Genomic DNA, 7,986 nt, shown 5'->3' with positions numbered 1-7,986 from the left:
GTACAACGCTTGTTTATATAAGCATAATCTATTTTGAACTTTTGTATATGATATTTAGTTGCTGTATTTTATCCCAAAATGTCATGCGCCGCTACTGGTTCCAGCTGCAACATCAAAAATTTCGTATGAACGATATTTTGATAAAACAGCATATGTAATGAGGTGTTGAATTTTAACATCTGCATACTTTCCAATTCAGTTTTCCATAACTCATTGCAGGTGTTCGGACGAAATCAAAGATAGGATAAACAATGTTTCATGATTCTCGATACACCCGATTTCGAACATTGTTTATTATTTCAATCTTTATTAGAAAACAAAAAGTACATGATATTAGAAATAACAGAAATTCAGTAGGATGCAGGAGTAACACGTCATTATATTTAAAGAGTTCAAAGACAAAGCATTGAATTTCGAATTTAATAGACTATTCGCCTTGCGATTTCCAATTCTTGGCCATGAAAACATTGGAAACAACTTGATAAACAAATAAAATTCCAGATATTTTTATTTAAATAAAATCATTGTTGTTTTATCAAAATGTCTTATATCAAAAAACCGTACTCAGTAAAACATATGACATTTTGATGAAATAGCTGGAAACATAGCCACATGTGGCATTTTGTTTCATTTCTGTTCGCCAAAAATTGTTTAGCGTACAGCAATCACATGCAATAATTTGAGAACAGTTGTAGATAACCTATACAGGTGTTTAGCTATACAGATATTACAAAATGTTTTGGCAAATTTGAAGCACGACATTTTGATATAAGTGATGAGATGCTTATCCAGCTACAAGCCGAAAGTGTTCCCAATGACTAGCTATACACATCCAGCAAGTTGAAACAAAAAAGCAATTCAATCTATTAAATAGCATATACAGAATCCTATTCCGGAGACTAAAACCTTGATGAATCCAGAACATTAAAGTCAAAGGAAAGAAGCTACAGAAGCCTATCCAAGGTGCCATAATATTACGCTTCAGATTTTATCTTGGCAATTACGGAACTAATGACAAATCTTTTGTATATGTGCCTTTTATTACCCCCTCAAGTAACACATATACTTGATTTACGATCATTTGCGTGGTACTTAAGTGCATTTTGTAGCCCCGTTTCTCCCTCTGTTTAAACGATAACAACAGTAGAACTTCTAGAAAAGAAATAATGTCTTTCTAATGATAGCTACTTGAAATTGATGGATTGAGGCATTTGATTTGTTAACAAGTATCGTTTTCATCAATCAAACGGAAAGATTCCGCCAAGGAAAGTTTTAACATATTTTCACAATGTAACTTTGTAAATAACAGAAAATTGATCGTGGGGCAAAATATTAGATAGGAATTCATATAATATGATTATATCGATGTTTATTTAATTATTAGTGTTATAAAGGTTGTACTATAGAATCAAAAATGACCAGATCCATGTATTGTGATATTATTAGCATTAATTTTAAAATGAAAATCTTTTTCCGATATTTTACTTTTCAGAAATATCAAAATGATAAAAACTCCTGTAAAAACTATTCATTATAGAAAATAGTAAGCTAGTACGGATAGTTTATGACGTTTTCTTATCTTAGATGAATGTTACCAAGAAAAAAAGATGATCGAAAGATTCACTAGTGGGCTAAATGAAGGAGGTTTTGTTTTAAATTGCTTTTATATAAAATTTGTCAGCATAAAACGTAATATTTCTCAAAATATATACAAAAGATCTTAACTTTTTATAAGAATCACTCTTCTCGGCTTTATCTTGGCCAATGCTTGCCATTTTTAAACGCATTTTTAAGTTTTCCCAATGTTTATGATGCGTGACCATTAATACTTTTTGGAAACTAAATATTAGCCATTATAAAAAACCTCAATTTGCACTAACCATTTACCACCAGTTATTTGTCCTAATAAACTTTGTTACTAGAATAAAAAATACAAATCCAAGATTGTACTTTGATTGTAAATGATTATGGTTCGCGAGTCTGTTCTTAATAGAAACATGAATTAAGTAGATTTTGGCAATTCTTTGAAACTAAAATATACATTTGTCAGATTCTCTAATATTGATTAGTAAAAATGGTTTTAATTGGAACGTTGATCTAAATTTAACTAAAATTGAAATCATTTTATGAATGCGCTAGAAAGAAAGGACTTTGCCATTGTGTTCTGCTAGGTTCAAACTTCTGAAAAATCAAAAACTAAAACAGAGATTCATTCTGAAAAGATTGGATCTTTCTGTATCTTATGTTGTTAAATAAGTAACCGAAATTATTATACCGTGAAAAGCATTAAAATAACATTAGATTTTAAATTTTATTTTCTCCTTCATTAACTTCTTAGCATACAATGACGAGTCCGACTCGCGCATCGAATTCTGAATTTTTAATTTTAAATCTGCAATAAATTGAAATTATTAAATAATTTAAAATGCCAAAATCCCTTTAAAAGCTTCAGTATCACAAATTCCCTTATATTATCATAGAAATTAAAATAATAATAACTGCCCTGAATAGAATGTGTCATCTAATTAGGAATTTAAGTAAATTCATAGGTCAAGGAGATTTAAACCAATTAAATAAATTGATGATTATCAGAAGCCCTGAATTTTGTTTGATTTATCGTTATTGATTTGATACCCATTGCAATGGCATAATTTGGTAATATGAGATCACAGGCACTAAGATATTTTGGAGGCCCTCTTGGGTAAACTCTATCGATGACAAAAAAGTTTGTGATATTGTTATATAATTGAAGGTCATTCCTTATGCATTTATAGTTTTTATATCTGATTTGTTGTGTCAGTTATCGGCACAATCTATATACTATGTCATTTTTTTTATTCTTTTTACAACAATGAATTGTGTATTTTATTATAAATGGAAATAGTTCAATTTTTACATCAAGATTATTTGTCCAAATCCTGGTGAGCATGTTGTAGCGTTCGAATAGGAAGGCAGAAAATAGGAAAGAGAGGACTGTGAGAAAGTATTTTAAACTTATAAAGTTTTAGAAAAGAATTTGCAGACGCAGCGTTTTGATTAAATGAGAATTTTACTTAACACTTTATTTTTTCTTTAATACTTTTGTTAGTGAATTGATATTTTTAATTTTTCTTTAAAGAAAAAAGAAAAAGAAAAAAATTATGTGGATCAGACCGAAGCGGAGACTAAACAATTAAATTTTCTGTTTGCTTAGCCTTATGATATACGTCTAAAAACATATTCAGGCTCCTATAGATCACGAGATACGAGACAACCGCCTCCATCGCCTGTGCGGAAAGCCGCCACTGGCCCATTGACTATCCATTTGCAAGTTTCACTTAAGTGATGCGTCTAGAAGAGATTTTGTTATTTTGAATTTTGAATAGAGTACGAGAAGAAGCAACATATGCTGGTATCCCGCTCTCAAACATTTACACCAACTTATGGAAATTTAGACCACAACAGCGATTTAACGTGCTCCAGACATAATAGCAAATTTTTGGTGGAATCGCATCGTCTGATCTCAGGATAAGATTGGGCTATATACCCACAGTAGTTTGAACAATTTTATACAATTACATTTCTTTAAATTGTAATTTTTAAAAAAAATCAATCCTATGTATCAATACGTTTGGTTCCTCTTTCTAGAAAAGTTTGCGGAACCCAGCTCTAGATTACAAAGTGAAAATGTTTCTTTCTGAGCAATTAACCATTTGCGATGGCAAGAAATTCGCTGGTGCTCGTATCAAAACAGTTCGTTGTAAAGCCCTGTTCCGACAACTTGTGCCCGCCTTGAGTCTGGCATATTTTCCTCTTTCCTCTCTCGTGTGGTTTTCTAGGGTTCTTTGACGTCTGTTCCTTTTATCGACAATTTGTTGGAAGCTCCGGACCGACGTCCAGAGGCTAGGGTAGTCCAACAATGGGTCAGTTGGCAGATTTATGAACAAATCCGAAAGGCCACGGTCGTCGGAACGCTGCTTAATTCGCAGCGAAGCCACATAAAGTATCCGATTCCTTATAAAAATCGGAATAAGATTTATATCTTCTAAATGAATTAATTTTTGACCTTAGACCTGCGCTCCTGTAAACTATGTTCCTGCAAACAATCTCAATTCTCAATCGACAGGTCACGGACATTCATTTCTATATCTGTCACAACTGCCTGTTAACTTGAGTAACACGTCGTTGGCGATTCTGTGACAAAAACATCTCGACGTGTGTGGCACGTCTTTTCACCTCAAGTGGTTTAAAAAAAAGGAAACAGTAAAGTGTAGATTAGCCTTTTAACCTCAAGCGACTCTTTATTTTTTCTTTGTAAAATAGTGACTTGTTTCATTATTCAAGATGGAATTTTTTATTCACATCCCGATGTGTTAAACTATTGAAGTTCCTTGCATTTATGCATTCTTGATTAAAATACACCACTTTAGTTCAGTATTACGCCATTTTTAAGTTTTTACATTTTCCACGTTATCCGTTCATTATACACATTTCAGTTATCATAAGTGTTTGTGTTTTTTATCGTTTTCCAATCATTTACAATATTTTTTTGTTGGTCTAATTAAATTTTGATTTATCTTTTTAGCTCTGTAAGAGGTTCCCAGCAATTTACACATTCCCGTGCCTTATTATACCTCTGGTCTGAAAAGAAGTGTAAAGCTATGTTTTGATATCTTAATTATAAGTTTATCGATTGATTAAATAAAATTTTGATTCCATACTAGGGACGCCATCTCATGATAAATTTGGGTTAAAATTATTTCACGATTTCAGTATATTTATAAAAATTAATCACAAATTAAAAAATTAAAAAAAGAAAAGAAATAAAAAATCAATCTTTAACTTATTAATCTGTATTAGTATTCAAGGTATGCATATAAATTCTAATGCCTTTGCAAAAAAAAACCCCACGAATTGTTATTTATATTAACTGCCATTTCATTAACGTAATGAAAACAACACCCATCAAATTTATAAAATAACTATGACTCAGTCAGTTTCCTGAGGTCAGGATATTCGGTACTTGTCAGATATTGATTTGTCACATAGAGAATAAATATTTGTCTTTGGTTCCGAAAAAAAATATTTTAGTATTTGGCTTCTAATGGACATGAAATAAAATTCTGTCGACTTTGTAATCTTCAGAACGATTAGAAAATTCTAAATTTTAAAATATTGTATTGATGAATTCCGTTGTTTATTTTACATTATTCTAAGTAATATAGAACCTCGTTTAGCTGCAATATGTTGCAATGTGAAACATTCTTTAAGTAAAACATTTATTCCATAAGAATCAATAAAATAATTAGTATTATTTACATGAATTATATCTTTAATGAATTTATGTGTCCATTAATTCCAAATAGATAAATAATTTTCGTCGAAAGAGGGTTTTAAAAAAAAGCAACCTATATATTAATAGTAAATACCAGTTCTTAATTTTTTTTTTTTTTTTAGGAAAATTTTAATGCCTCCAAAATTAGATAGATATATATTTTGTAAACATTCAAGTGTTAGAAAAGTAAATCCTTGTAGGTTTCTTTTAAGTATTTAAAGGATTACTAAAATAAAACGCTCATGAAAATTTTTCTAATAATCGTAGCATTTTAAATTCTTGTACATATTTTAAGAATGCTACCGGACAATAATAATTTTATGGCCAGAAAAAATTTGTTGTCAACTATATAACAAAAATTGAAAAATAAATTCTAACGTTCTAAACTCGAGATTATATAACAGCATTATGTTTTCTTGTTAAAATCGTAATGTGCAAACCTTATTAAGAATATATGACTTCCAATTTTTTTTACAGAAGATTATAAATATAGCTAAATATAATGTTTCCAAAAATTAATATTATACATCGTTAAACAATGAATTTAAGACATTTTTATATTCTCGAAATCATTGTTTGATTATTTTTTCATTAGTTTCTTTCCTTTTAGTACCACAAATATTTTTTGTAAACTTACAAACTAAGTAAATTGAATCTCTAACAATTTAGTAACTTTCAATGCATTTTGTTAATGCCATAGTAGATGCATATCGAAATATTAAAAAAATATTAAGCTGAAAAATTACAACCATATTTTTCAAACCAAATTATACTTAACAAATCTTTATATCGTCTCTCTTCCTGTCAAAAAGATTTACCGTTTTACTCTCTATAATTTAAATCATGACTGTTATTATTATAAACAAGAGAAAAAGAAAATTTGCAGCCACATTTATACTTTTTATTATTGCCAAAAGATGGCGCAACTAGAAAATTTTGAAACTAGAACATATTAATCATTTTTCTCGTTTGAATCGCCTAAAATTTCCCTTCATTTGTTATATGGGATTTAAACATTATTTTTATTTTAGCATCAAAAATTAAATTATTTACTTATTATTTATTTGCAAGGATCACTGAAATCCAATCTTAATACGTTTCATGAGCACTTTTTCTTGGGTAATTACGAGCTGATTATTTAATGTTTGTATCAGCATATATTCATTCGAATATTTTAAAGATAAAATTAAGACATCTAACAATTTTTAAAAGATGTAATATTATGTACCCTTCATTTGTAATATCAGATTTCAACGTTGTTTTTATTTTAGCATCACACATTTGTTACTTTTTATTTACTTACAAGAATCACTGAATTCCTATCCCAGTGCGTTTCATAATTACTTTTTCTTGATGAATATTTAATATTTGTATCATCACATACTAACTAGATTTTTTTCAAGATAAAATTAATGTTTTTTTTTAATTTTCAAAATATGTACAATGAAAAAAAATAACTTTTTCTATTATTATTTCACTTTATCATCCCTAATCGTTGTCGCATATTTAGGTATATTCCAGAGTTCAGCGAATTATTTTTAATTTTAAATTATATCTGGAATAATATGATTGAATTTGTGATACAGAAATAATTTTCCACGGCTTTCCATTTGGAGAATAAGAGCAACTACTTTGAACTGGAACAATAATTGTTCACCGTCGGACGACTCCCATGTGGTCTAGTGGTTAGGATTCCTGGCTTTCACCCAGGCGGCCCGGGTTCGATTCCCGGCATGGGAAGACTGGTTCCATGGTGTAATGGTTAGCACTCTGGACTTTGAATCCAGCGATCCGAGTTCAAATCTCGGTGGAACCTAGTTTTTTCTAAAATTTATTTAAAAAACTTTTTTTACCTTTATTTAAAAAATTTCTATTTTTTTTAAAATTAAAATTTTATTTAACAGGGAAAATGTAGCTTTTTCCAGTAATACAAGTGTCGTAGATTACAAATTAAATAAAAAGGTTTAATAAATATGTATTTACATATTTTTATTAATTAGCACATATCAATCATTTCTTCAAGGACGATCGAACCGGTACTTGCTCGCTTTGAGCAAAAGAGGGGGGAGGGGACTTGTACATCTTTTGCCACCCGATAAGCATATCATGTATAAAAAGAATGGAAAACCAACCAAAACGAATATGCTAATAATCCTCATACTGCAATGGAAAATAATCTGAAAGAAATATGCTAATAACACTTATATTTCAATGGAAAATAAACAGAAAGAAATATGCTAATAACACTCACATTCCAATAAAAAGTAAACTGAAAAAAATATGGTAATAACAGTCATTCTTTAATGGAAAACAAATTGAAAGGAATATGCTAATAACACTTCAATAAAAAACAAACTGATAGAAATATATTAATAACACTCGCACTTCATTAGTAAACAAATTGAAAGGAATATGCTGATAACACCATCAACTCGATAGAAAACAAATTCAAAGATGTATTAATAAGACTTACACATCAATGGAAATCAAACTGAAAGGAATATGCTGATAATACTCGCACTTCAATAGCAAACAAATTGAAAGGAATATGCTAATAACATCATCACTACGATAGAACACAAATTAAAAGACGTGTTAATAACACTTACACATCATTGGAAATCAAACTGAAAGGAATATGCTAATAATACACTTCAATGGATAACAAACTG

The 7,986-nt window shown here is 29.5% G+C and overlaps 2 non-coding genes across 2 annotated transcripts; both read left to right on the top strand.

The window, feature by feature from the left end:
• The first annotated feature begins 6,982 nt into the window (after positions 1-6,982).
• Positions 6,983-7,054, top strand: Trnae-uuc (transfer RNA glutamic acid (anticodon UUC)). Its single transcript has one exon. It is a non-coding gene; the product is annotated as a tRNA-Glu (tRNA).
• Positions 7,055-7,058: 4 nt separating this feature from the next.
• On the top strand, positions 7,059-7,130 carry Trnaq-uug (transfer RNA glutamine (anticodon UUG)). Its single transcript has one exon. It is a non-coding gene; the product is annotated as a tRNA-Gln (tRNA).
• The last annotated feature ends 856 nt before the right edge of the window (positions 7,131-7,986 follow it).

The sequence above is a fragment of the Argiope bruennichi genome, chromosome X1, assembly GCF_947563725.1.
Source record: "Argiope bruennichi chromosome X1, qqArgBrue1.1, whole genome shotgun sequence".
Taxonomy (NCBI): Eukaryota; Metazoa; Arthropoda; class Arachnida; order Araneae; family Araneidae; genus Argiope; species Argiope bruennichi.
Note: the sequence above shows the minus strand (reverse complement) of the source record. Positions and strands in the feature narration are given on the sequence as shown.